General features: G+C 46.7%; 1 protein-coding gene and 1 pseudogene across 4 annotated transcripts in view; one reads left to right on the top strand and one right to left on the bottom strand.

Annotated features, from left to right (window-relative positions):
* LOC144503886 (partitioning defective 3 homolog B-like) overlaps positions 1–13,550 on the top strand; it is a 1,029,287-nt gene that overhangs the window by 854,431 nt on the left and 161,306 nt on the right. The gene's annotated exons all lie outside the window — the stretch shown is intronic.
* On the bottom strand, positions 1,710–13,271 carry LOC144503985 (small ribosomal subunit protein uS7 pseudogene; annotated as a pseudogene).

The following is a 13,550-nucleotide window of genomic DNA, read 5'->3' as shown; positions in this document are numbered from 1 at the left end:
CAGACAGTGACCCAAGCCGGGAATCGAACCCGGGTCCCTGGCGCTGTGAGGCAGCAGTGCTAACCACTGTGCCACCATGTTGCCATAGTCCCTCGTCCCTAGGATCTCCAATTCTGGGAGATTTCTTTCATCTTCCACAGTGAAGATAGATACAGGGCCCGATTTTACCATTTGGAGTCTTAAGGGCCGGATCCGGGCGTAATGCAGATCCGAGCCTGGAATCCTCTTTGCAGCACGCCCATACGCTTTTTGCCAGTCCCAGTCCGATCCGCGCAGTGGATGGAGATTGGCGCTGCCGGAACGATCGGAGCTCCGAACTGCGCATGCGCAGTTCGAAAAAAATCTGAAGCAGCGCGCCTGGACCCGAAAGAAAAAAAGAACAGAGAGGGGGAGAGGATGGACTTGGGAGAATCTTGCAAACTGAAAATAATGTCGCATCTTCTTTGTGCTGCCTAATTATCTATGGGAAAGGTAATTAAACTACAGTGTCCTAGTGAGCAATTAGTGACCTGTATAATACATTTGTGATCTGTAACTGGATTGTTGATGTCCCTGTAGCCATGAGCCAGGTGCTGAAATATTCAGAGTCATGTGGTGAACTTGGAAGAATTGTCCCCGTGGTGGAACTTGGTTGGAAATAAGATTCAAGGAGATTACTAAATCTGGGAAATCAACCATAGTGAAGAGAAGTTTGTATTGGCAACTCTTCTCTCACATTCCATGGCAGATGTGCCCCTACTTATGAATGTGATTTGTACGGGCAACGTTGGGTGCAGCTAATCTGCCTCTGGAGCAGCCTTGGATCCTTTCTGTCATCTTGTTTTCATCTGAACATTGCACAGAATTAGAGGAATTCCCTTTGGAAGATAATGTCAAAATTATAATCGCAGGAACTAAAAACCTGACAGTCAAGAATTTGGGAAAATATTCCAAAATATATATCCCCCCATCCATATTTTGGAATATTTTCCCAAATTTTTGACTGTCAGGTTTTTAGTTCCTGCAATTATAATTTTGACATTATCTTCCAAAGGGAATTCCTCTAATTCTGTGCAATGTTCAGATGAAAACAAGATGACAAAAAGGATCCAAGGCTGCTCCAGAGGCAGATTAGCTGCACCCAACGTTGCCCGTGCAAATCACATTCATAAGTAGGGGCACATCTGCCATGGAATGTGAGAGAAGAGTTGCCAATACAAACTTCTCTTCACTATGGTTGATTTCCCAGATTTAGTAATCTCCTTGAATCTTATTTCCAACCAAGTTCCACCACGGGGACAATGCTGCCAAGTTCGCCACATGACTCTGAACATTTGAGCACCTGGCTCATGGCTACAGGGACATCAACAATCCAGTTACAGATCACAAATGTATTATGCAGGTCACTAATTGCTCACTCGGACACTGTAGTTTAATTATCTTTCCCATAGATATATAGTTTTTTATCTTTTGAACACTTTTATTAGAGAATGTAGATGGCCAGATGTTCAGAGGTAGGTTCTTTACGCAGAGAGTGGTTGGGATGTGGAATGGACTGCCTGCAGTGATAGTGGAGTCAGACACTTTAGGAACATTTAAGCGGTTATTGGATAGGCACATGGAGCACACCAGGATGATAGGGAGTGGGATAGCTTGATCTTGGTTTCAGATAAAGCTCGGCACAACATCGTGGGCCGAAGGGCCTGTTCTGTGCTGTACTGTTCTATGTTTTAATCCTTCTTCTTAATGGCATAAGAGTTGGAGGAACCCTTAGCAGCATTGATGAGCTCATCAGCCAGACACTCTGCAATGGTTTTAATATTCCTGAATGCAGCCTCACTGGCCCCAGTACACGGCAACCAGATAGCCTGGTTAACTTGCTGCAGTGGGGACACACCGACAGCCTGCTGCCTGACTGTATCAGTGTGGCCAATACGGGTGGAGTCTTCACGGGGACCGCTGTTGATGATGGCATTCACCAGTACCTGCAGTGGGTTCTCGCTGGTCATTAGGTGGATGATCTCAAAGACCTGCTTCACAATCCGTACAGTCATCAGCTTCTTGCCGTTGTTGCGCCCGTGCATCATCATAGAGTTGGTCAGATGCTCGACAATGGGGCACTGGGCCTTGCGGAAACGCTTGGCAGCATAGCGCCCAGAACTGTGCGGGAGGTACTTGGCATATTTCTCCTTGACAGCGATGTGATCCTGTAGCGAAATGTCATTGATCTGAACATCGTCCATGCTCCATTTGCCAAATAGCTTAATCTCGGGGGTCTCTGCGGCTGCGGGCACACCCTCCCACTCAGTCACTCTGCTCAGCTCAGGATCCGCCAGCAGCACAAAGAAGATGCTACATTATTTTCAGTTTGTAAGATTCCCCCAAGTCCAACCGCCCGCCCCCCCAAACAGAGATCCATCTGAGCCCGCCCCCCCCCTCCGGCGGACGCCAGCGGAAGGCCAGGAAGGTGCTGCAGGCTCTCGAAGGACTGCAGGCCGGAAGGATGGTGGAGGGAGACCAGCGATCGAGGTAGGTTGGGGGTGTGCTTTGCCAAGGGGGGCCTGCCTCCCAGGGGGGTCCGATCCGGGGTGGGGGGAGAGTGGGGGTCTGCCGGGGTGGTTAGCGGGGGTGTCTGCGAAGGATGGTCGAGGAGGATGGTGACTTCACAAGGGCAGAGAGGGCTTCGGAGGTTCCCCTGCAGAATAGAAACCCGCTTCGGATTTTTATTCGGCAGGTCGCTTACAGGGTGGATCCGGAACGGACCAGAAGACGGTAAAGTGGGATTTGGCGGTAGAGTTGGGCGCGCGGTTCATTAAAACAGGTGCGAAGTTTTGGTAAAATCGGGCCCACAAAGTAATCATATAGCCTGTGCATCTGAAAGTTAATATTTGTACAGTGAAGAGCCTTATTTCTGTGAAGGGCCTTGGATTATTTTACTACCCTGAATGCACCATATAAATTGAAGTGGTTGTTGCTGTAACAGTTTCTGTACGAGTGCTTGTGAGAGTGTAGTGCTTTGTGGCAGCTGCGCTCACCCCTGTCCTTGTCACGCTCCTCCCTGCCATGAGATGATATCTTTACTAGGAGAAGTCCCAATGTCATGACAACAAATTATATTTCTTTCAGTGCGTTAGGCAATAAGCGAAAGTACAAGTATTATTTTGGTGACAAACTTGTAATCGGATTTTCCAACTTGTCAAATCTAGTACCCATTAAAGATGCCATCTCCATTTTTAAAATGTAAAACATGTTTTATTGATGTCTACATGTAGTTTTAAATGTTTGCAATGTTCACTGCTCTGATCTATAAACACAGTCACTGTGGATAAGCCTGGGACACAATTTACTTATTTTTCGTTAACATTAAAGGAGGCGGCACGGTGGCACAGTGGTTAGCACTGCTGCTTCACAACGCCAGGGACCTAGGTTCGATTCCAGCCTCGGGTCACTGTCTGTGTGGAGTTTGCACATTCTCCCCGTGTCTGCGTGGGTTTCCTCCCACAGCCCAAAGATGTGCGGTTAGGTGGACTGGCCGTGCTAAATTGACCCTCGTGTCAGGAGATTAGCAGGGTAAATATTTTGGGTTACGGGAATAGGGTCTGGGTGGGATTGTGGTCAGTGCAGACTCGATGGGCTGAATAGCCTCCTTCTGCACTGTAGGGATTCTTTGATTATAGAATCTTAAGCACAGGAGGTCATTTCGCCCATTGTACCTTTGACAATTTTTTGAAAGAGCTGTTCAGTTCAATTAGTCCTACTCACTCCTCTTCCCACCTCCCCAGTCCTGCATATTTCTCTTTTCCATGCATTCAATTCTATTTTGAATGTTACTATTGAATCTGCCTATTTTTGTTCTTCCTTGTTTCAAATTGATATTGAAGTGCAACACCATAATCCCTGAGTTACTCAGACCTTGGAAGTGTCACGCCAGTGTAGGTGGGGAATTATCGAAGATAAATTGTGAAGCCTGTAACGTTATGTACGCACGGCACGATGGCACAGTGGTTACCACTGCCACCTCACAACTCCAGGGACCCAAGCTCAATTCCGGCCTCGGGTCACTGTCTGTGCGGAGTTTGCTCATTCTCCCCATATCTGCGTGGGTTTCCTCCGGGTGCTCTGGTTTCCTCCCACACTCCAAAGATGTGTGGGTTAGGTGCTAAATTGACCCTTCATGTCCCACGATATGTAGGTTAGATGGATTAACCATGGTAAATGTGTGGGGTTACGGGAAGAGGACCTGGTTAAGATGCTCTGTCAAAGAGTCAGTGCAAATTCGATGGGCTGAATGGCCTCTTTTGCACTGAAGGCATTCTATGATCTTTTGGGACAGACAGGAACAATCTATATCTCTTCCCATGGAAACAAATGAATGGAATAGATGAAAGGGTGGACATTAAGCTTCCTTTCGCCTCCTCCCGCCCCCCTCCTCCACCCCGCCTCATCCCATTGCAACAGGTTGGATTGCCTTTACCTCGGTTAAAGTTTGTTATCAGAACTTCTGACTGCCTCATATTGGACAGAGAGATTTTGTCGCCCTGCATGACGTACACACCCCATCAACCAGCGCAACCTCTGGGGGACAGGAAACCTGGGGCTATCAGGGAAACTAGGTCAGATCGGCAATGTCTTATGAAAGTGATGACAAAGCATCCAAGCCAAAAACTATTCAGAGCAACTAAGCAAGAGAAAATTGCCTTATGGTTGTATGTTGCCACGTGACATGGGCTAGGGGCTTGTACGGTTGAGCAATAACTGTTTATTAATAGCACGTAACTGTACACGTATAGGCAGGATACAGTCCTAATTAGGTGCTATCTTCAAGCCGACTTCTCCCAGACTCACCACTACACTCTACTACTCCCATGTGCCTCTACGCAATCATGTGGACGGTACCGCTTCGCCAGTCCCACGTGAACCCTCACAGTCCTGAATGCCCTAACACTACAAAACGCTTCATAGCTATCTTTGCACAGAGCTATGTGGTAACATTAATATTATGGCCTTGGATGTTATTAATTTTTCAGCAGTGTACACATGTAAATTTGCAAAGTTATATGGCAATAATGGGAATCTCAATGTTCTTGATCTTGTCCAGATAACTTTTAAAGACAGTCTTTGTATAATCTGGGGCAATCAGCTTGCTGTTCTTGGCAAACGCTGTTGGGTGGGGGAGTGGTGGTGATGTCACTTGTTGTGATAATGAAAGAAATAAGGAAGACTTGGAATTTCTACAGCACATTTTCTGTTCATAGAATCATAGAATCCCTGCAGTGCAGAAAGTGGTCAGTCAGCCCATCGAGCCTCCACCGACAAGAATCCCACCCAGTCCTATCCCCGTTACCCCATGTATTTACCCTGCTAATCTCTCTGACACGGTGGCACAGTGGTTAGCACTGCTACCTCACAGCACCAGGGACCCGGGTTCAATTCAGGCCTCGGGTGGCTGTCTATGTGGAGTTTGCACATTCTCCTCGCGTCTGCGTGGGTTTCCTTCACGTGCTCCAGTTTCCTCCCACAGTCCAAAGATGTGCAGGTTAGGTTGATTGGCCTTGATAAATTGCCCCTTAATGTTAGGGGGAGAGGGTAAATATGTGGGGTTGTGGGGATAGGACAGAACTTGGGTGGGATTGCTTTCGGTGCAGGCTCGATGGACCAAATGGCCTCCTCCTGCACTGTAGATTCTGTGATTCTATGACACTTCGGGAGAATTTAGCATGGCCAATCAACCTAACCCGCACATCTTTGGACTGTGGGATGAAACCAGAACACCCAGAGGAAACCCACGCAGACACGGGGAGAACGTGCAGACTCTGCACGAACAGTCACCCGAGGCCGGAATTGAACCCGGGCCCCTGGCACCGTGAGGCAGCCATGCTAACCATTGTGCCATCATGGATGTGATAAATGGACACTAAGATAATAATGATCTGATTGGACATAGTGAATGTTTAGTCATTGTGGTAACATGGGAAATATGACAGCCAGTTAGTACACAGCAACATCCCACAACCAGCAATGTGATGATGCTTTTGATGCTTTGACAATCTGTTCCAGCGATGCTGATTTAATGTTCCATCTGAAAGACAATGTCTCTGCCGGTGCATCGGTATTGCAAGGCCTGTCACCCTGATGGCTCACCCGTCTGCACTTACAGCTCGTTAAGTTGTTATGTTCACATTTGCCCGTGCTCTGGGGAACTGCAGTGAATGATGGAACAGTTCTTTGGAACACAAAGGGCTGGATTTTCCGGCCCCGCTCGCTCCAAGGCTGGAAAATCTCGCACGAGGTCAACAGATCTTTGCATGGTGCGCTCCCCACAATCGCCACCCGCCACCCCCCCCCCCCCCCCCCACCCCACCCCAGCTACGCTTCCTGTGGCAGATGGGACGGGACGGGAAAATTCCGCCCAAAGGGTTTGAATCTACTTGTTTTGATGCGTGAGCAACCTTGGCTGAAGAAGACCCTCACTCCAGCCCTGATCCCTCAAAGTCACAAGTTGTCAGTGTGGATGGTTGTGTGAAAAGGACAGCTCATCACTTGTTGTATGGTGTGATTATGCCTCAGAGTCCCACCACAGGAACTTGAACGTCAAATCTAGACGAACGCTCCCAGTTATGGTTTGCCATTGAGCGATGTTAAACCGAGGCCTCCTGTTCTCTGAGGAGGACATAAAAAATGCCACAGTGGTATTTTGATCAAGGAGAGGGGAGGCGATGGCCTAGTGGTATTATCGCTAGACTATTAATCCAGAAACTCAGCTAAAGTTCTGGGGATCCGGGTTCGAATCCCGCCGCGGCAGATGGTGAAGTTTGAATTCAATTAAAAAATATCTGGAATTAAGAATCTACTGATGACCATGAAACCATTGTCGATTGTCGGAAAAACCCAACTGGTTGACTAATGTCCTTTAGGGAAGGAAATCTGCCGTCCTTATCTGGTCTGGCCCACATGTGACTCCAGAGCTACAGCAATGTGGTTTACTTCCAACTGCCCTCAGGCAATTAGGGATGGGCAAGAAATGCTGGCCTAGCCAGCAACATCCATGTCTCCACGAACGAATGAATAAAAGAGCAGGAGTGTTCTCCCCTGTATTTCGCCAATATTTATCCCTTAACCAACATCACGAAAACAGGCTATCTGATCCCTCACATTGCTGATGTCCTGAGGTTGTGAAAGGCATGATATAAATGAAACTTTCATTCGCTCTTCTTCTGTACATCCTTAACTATTCCCGGTCTCGCCCAGGATCCTTTATGACTCTTAATCAAGAGAGATAATAGCAGAAACCTGGCAGTAGGGCAGCTTTACGTCCACTTGGCTGGGGAATGATGCATTGAGTGGAGATAATTAAAGAGAAGAGATGAAATGCCTTGAAAGCATTCAGTAAATGCACTTCTTTCAAATTGTTTTCAATATAAATGAAGTGCAAAACCCTACTCATTGAATTCCACTGAGCCAGATAAGGTGGGGCAGAGGGGAGAAATCAGCAAGCATTTATTGAAAGTTAGGATATTTATAACCAATAAAATATTCCTTTCAAGAACCATTTTATTCTCAAGAATTTGAATTATCCAAATCCTACTGAATCTGCAGAAAAAAAAATGTTTATTTTTTTTCAAGTCTCGTAAAATGTAAGTTTTTATGAGGGAATTAAGGAAATGTAATCAAAATTGCCATGTTTGCTCAGAGGGAGAACTAAATGACACAAGTGGGACAATTTACTGAGCAGGAGTAATTTCATTTGTTAAATATTTAATTAGAAAGCAATCAGTGCATTGTATGGTAACTATAATTCATGGAAAAATTGGTGTAAACATGAGATGCATTGTTGAGCAATAAACGGCTGATACTTGCATTGATTTGGGCAATCGCGTGTAGGAATTCATCATGTCTCAACAACACAGCCTGCTGAATGACGTCCAGATTTTAACAAAGGAAAGTTAGCTGGAGAAACAGCAAAGAGCCCTTTTAGAAAGAGCAATGTCTCTGGGATTGCTCTGACTCCCTCTGCTGCTGGTGCCCTGCTCCTCATTTTCCCCCCCTTCCCCACCCTACCACCGCCTCACCACTCCCTCAGGCCAGAAACCAAAGCCAATTGGGTTAAAGCCAATCTGCGATGGTCGCAGGGCCCCAAATGGACTTCCAGAACTTCTGGGGCTTTTGCTCTAGAAGACGTGCCCACCAACGGTGGAGCAAGGAAATTCGGTGATGTGCAAGAGGATCTGAAGTGGAAGAGCGCCACATTTTTAAAATCACATCCTTTACGTCAGATTCCAACATTTGGCCTACCACTGATGTAAGGCTAACGGGTCTGTTTTCTCTCTCCCATCCTTCCTCAATAGTGGGCTGACGTTTGTAACCTTCCAATCTGCAGGAACCATTCCAGAATCTACAGAATTTTGGAAGATGATCACCAATGCATCAACTATCTCCGTAGCTACCTCTTTCAACACTCTGGGGTGAAGGATATCAGGTCCTGGGGACTTATCGACCTTCAGTCCCATTAATTTCTACAATGCAACCTTCTCCCTAATACTTCCATAATTTCCTTCAATTCCTCACCCTCTAAAAAAAGTTTAAAGTTTATTTATTAGTGTCACAAGTAGGCTTACATTAACACTGCAATGAAGTTACTGTGAAAATCCCCGAGTTTGATTTGATTTATTATTGTCACATGTATTAGCATACAGTGAAAAGTATTGTTTCTTGCATGCTATACAGACAAAGCATACCGTTCATAGAGAAGGAAATGAGAGAGTGCAGAATGTAGTGTTACAGTCATAACTAAGATGTAGAGAAAGATCAACTTAGTGCAAGGTAGGTCCATTCAAAAATCAGACGGCAGCAGGGAAGGAGCTATTTTTGAGCCGGTTGGGACGTGACCTCAGACTTTGGTATCTTTTTCCCAATGGAAGAAAGTGGAAGAGAGAATGTTCCAGGGTATGTGGGGTCCTTAATTATGCTGGCTGCTTTGTCGAGGCAGCGGGAAGTGCAGACAGAGTCAATGGATGGGAGGCGCGATGGATTGGTGACATTCACGACCTTTTGTAGTTCCTTGTGGTCTTGGGCAGAGCAGGAGCCAAACCAAGCTGTAATACAACCAGAAAGAATGACTTCTATGGTGTATCTGTAAAAGTTGGCGAAAGTCGCAGCTGAGATGCCAAATTTCCTTAGTCTTCTGAGAAAGTAGAGATGTTGGTGGGCTTTCTTAACTATAGTGTTGGCATGGGGGAACCAGAACAGGTTGTTGGTGATCTGGACACCTAAAAACTTGAAGCTCTCGACCCTTTCTACTTCGTCCCCGTTGATGTAGACAGGGGCATGTTCTCCTTCCTGAAGTCGATGACAATCTCCTTCGTTTTGTTGACATTGAGGGAGAGATTATTGTTGCCGCACCAGTTCACCAGATTCTCTATCTCATTCCTGTACTCTGTCTCCTCATTGTTTGAGATCCGGCCCACTATGGTGGTGTCATCAGCAAACTTGAAAATTGAATTGGAGGGGAAGTTGGCCACACAGTCATAGGTGTATAAGGAGTATAGTGGGGGGCTGAGAATGCAGCCTTGTGGGGCACCGGTGTTGAGGATGATGTTGTTGCCTATCCTTACTGATTGTGGTCTGTGAGTTAGGAAGTTCAGGATCCAGTCGCAGAGGGAGGAGCCGAGGCCCAAGCCACGGAGTTTGGAGATGAGTTTCGTGGGAATAATGGTGTTGAAGGCTGAGCTGTAGTCAATAAATAGGAGTCTGACATAGGTGTCTTTGTTATTTAGGTGTTCCAGGGTTGAGTGCAGGGCCAGGGAGATGGCTGTGGACCTGTTGTGGAGGTAGGCAAACTGTCGTGGACCCAGGTAGTCCAGGAGGCTGGAATTGATTCGTGCCACGACTAGCCTTTCGAAGCACTTCATAATGATGGATGTCAGAGCCACCGGACGATAGTCATTAAGGCACGCTGCGTGGTTTTTCTTCCCACACTCGGAGTCGCCACACTCCGGCGCCTGTTCGGGTACACTGAGGGAGAATTTAGCATGGTCAATGCACCTAACCAGCATGTCTTGCGGACTGTGGGAGGAAACCGGAGCACCTGGAAGAAACCCACGCAGACACGGGGAGAACATGCAGACTCCACACAGACAGTGACCCAAGGTGGGAATTGAACCTGGGTCCCTAGCGCTGTGAACCAGCAAGTTTTAGAATGATTGTCAGGCTGTAGGAGGTTCCAGAGGTAAGGAGGGGGTGAAGTAATAGGGCAGTTAGAAAACAAAGAATGAGGATTTTGAAGTCACGGCATTGCTGGTCTGGGAGCCGGAGTTGGAGAGTGAGCACGGGAGAATGGTTGAATGCGAATTTGGTGGCAGATAGTATATGGGTAGCATTGACCTTTGCATGAACTCGAGTTTTTGGAAGGTGTCAAATGGGAGATGGCCAGATGAGCATTAGCATCGTCAAACTAGAATTGAGCCTGAAATAATCTGAGGTTTGCTTTAATTTTTTTTCATTCATTGATGGAACGTTGCCCATCCCAAGTTGCCCTTGGGAAGGTGGTGGTGAGCTGCCTTCTTGAAACGCTGCATTACAAGCTGAGTGGTTTGCTAGGTCATTTCAGAGGGCAGTTGAGAGTCCACCACATTGCTGTGGCTCTGGGTCCACATGTAGGCCATACCATGTAAGGACAGCAGATTTCCTTCCCTCAAGGACATCAGTGAACCAGATGGGTTTTTCTGACAATCGACAATGGTTTCATGGTCATCAGTAGATTCTTAATTCCAGATCACTTTTTTTTACTGAATTAAAATTCCACCATCCACCATGGCGGGATTTGAACCCAGGTCCCCAGGACATTAGCTGGTTGAATTGATTTATTATTGTCACATGTATTGGGGTATAATGAAAAGTATTGTTTCTTGTGCACTGCTGCAGACAAAACATACCATTCACAGAGTACATAGGGGAGAAGGAAAGGATAGGGTGCAGAATATAATGTTGCAGTTACCAATAGAGTGTAGAGAATGATAAACTTAGTACGAGGTAGGTCCATTCAAAAGTTTGATGGCGGCAGGGAAGAAGCTGTTCTTGAATTGGTTGGTACGTGTTTTCAGACTTCTGTATCGCTTTCCCGATGGAAGAAGGTGGAAGAGACTATGTCCAGGGTGCATGAGGTCCTTGATTATGCTGCCTGCATTTCTGAGGCAGCAGGAAATGTTGAAGTAGTCAATGGACGGGAGGCTGGCTTGCGTGATGGACGCTCACAACCCTAGTTTCTGGATTAATAGTCTAGCGATAATACCACTAGACCATCGCCTCCCCTTTTTCTGCCTATTGATCTAATAAATTGATGATTGATCAATTAATCACCTCAAAGAAAAATGCAGCACTAATCCTGAGACAGTTCAATCTCAGCCTCCACACCAATTTATTCATGGCCTCTGCTCTCCTGATTCTCCCAGAAGCATTGATCTTTCCATGTGGTCCAGGTGTTGTGTGTGAGCTCTCCGGTCGTGACACTAAGACATAATATGAGCCAGCTGAGTAGGAAAATACTTAAATGTTCCACTGACTGTTTTCAATTAGACCCTGCTATTTAAGCCCATTATCTGGACCCCACCCCCATTATCTTGTACAATCAGGACTGCTATTCCAGATGTTGAGCTCCAGTGTCATGCTGACCCCCTAACCAGGAGGAAGTTTGCCAGTGTCAAGAAGTTTAACTCAGGTGTAAGACCCATTCCGTGACTTAATGGAACGGAAAAGGCCAGTCCCATCGGAAAGGTGTGAAATTCAAGGAATTCATCAGCCAATCTAATTCCCTCGAACAGTTTAATCATGTTGTTAGCATTCTGTAAAATGTTTAGCCATTCATGACCCCTAACTAGAATAAGGAGAATGTTGCCAAGGAGTTTATTCAGAATTTTATTTTACAATTCTGTCCTTCCCCAGTTCTATTTTGCATTGTGTTGATCCAAAGAATAAAGAAAAGTTCAGCACAGGAACAGGCCCTTTGGCCCTCCAAGCCCTTGCCGATCATGATAGCCAAGCTAAACTTTAAAAAAAACCTTCTGCCGTTATTCAGTCCATATCCCTGTATTCCCTCCCTATCCATGTACCCATTCAGGTGCCTCTTAAATGTTGCTAATGTGCCTACTTCCACCACCTCCTCTGGCAACACGTTCCAGACACCCACCACTCTCTGCATGAGAAACTTCCCCCACACATCTCCCTTATACTTTCCCCCTCTCACCTTGAACCTGTACCCCCCTTGTAATTGACACGTCCACCCTGGGAAAAAGCCTCCAGTTATCCACCCTGTCTGTGCCTCCCGTAATTTTGTCGACCTCTATCAGGTCTCCCCTCAGCCTCCATCTTTCCAGTGAAAACAATCCTAGTTTATTCAACCTCTCCTCATAGCCATTACCCTCGAGACCAGGCAATATCTTGGTGAACCTTCTTTGCACTCTCTCCAAAGCTTCCACGTCCTTCTGGTAGTGTGGTGACCAGAACTGCATGCAGTACTCCGAAGCAGCCTAACCAAGGTTTTATGTAGCTGCAACATGATTTGGCAACTCTTGTACTCAATGCCCCATTCACTAAATAATTTCTCCAGACTTAAACTTTCTCCCTCTACTACCAAGCCACTATAAGGACAGAGTTTAATGCCACCATTGCACCAGTTCCTCCTCCCCCAATCACAAAAGCTGTGGCCAGTAGTACAGTAACAATACTAAGGTTCAGCTGGTGTGGAACTGGCAGCCACCACTGCCTCCTCGTGGAGCTGCCATGCACTAGAGCAAGGGGCCTCAGATTGGCTGGCAGGTCTCAGCGGGTGGGAATTCAGCCCCTGGGTCCTTGATCCCGGAGGAAGTCCTCCGCTGCCCAGTTAAGTGCCCGAGTGCCACTTAATTTGGCGGGACCTCCCCAGAAAAAGGTCCATGTGAGACCCCCGTCACTTCCATTGAATACAGCCCAAAATTTGTGTCTCTTGCCTCTCTCTCCCACCGCCTACGATTGTGTAAAAGGAAGCAGAAAAAAGCTTGCATTTCAACAGTGCCTTTTCCAATCTAGGATATTCCAAAGCGCTTTACAGCCAGTGAGGTATGGGCTCTGCTGTAATGTTGGAAACAGCCAATGTGTGCGCAGCAAGGTCCCACAGTTGAACGATGTGATAATCACCAGATAATCTGTTTTAGTGATGCTGGTGACTGCATTAATTTGGCCCAGGTCGCCAGGGAGATCTCCCCTGCTGTTGCCTTTGGTACTTCCACCATAGGAAGCAGAAGATGGATCTCAGTTACCATCTTCTACAGATGCACCATAGAAAGCATTCTTTCTGGTTATATAACAGCTTGGTATGGCTCCTGCTCTGCCCAAGACCGCAAGGAACTACAAAAGGAAAAAAGGCCAGTCCATCACGCAAACCAGCCTCCTATCTATTGACTCTGTCCACGCTTCCTGCTGCCTTGGAAAAGCAGCCAGCATAATTGAGGACCCCACACACCCCAGACATACTCTCTTCCACCTTCTTCCATCAGGAAAAAGATACAAAAGTCTGAGGTCACGTACCAATCGACTCAAGA

This window comes from Mustelus asterias, chromosome 14, assembly GCF_964213995.1.
Source record: "Mustelus asterias chromosome 14, sMusAst1.hap1.1, whole genome shotgun sequence".
Classification (NCBI taxonomy): Eukaryota; Metazoa; Chordata; class Chondrichthyes; order Carcharhiniformes; family Triakidae; genus Mustelus; species Mustelus asterias.
The sequence above is the reverse complement of the archived record's forward strand: the minus strand, read 5'-3'. Positions and strand labels throughout refer to the sequence as shown.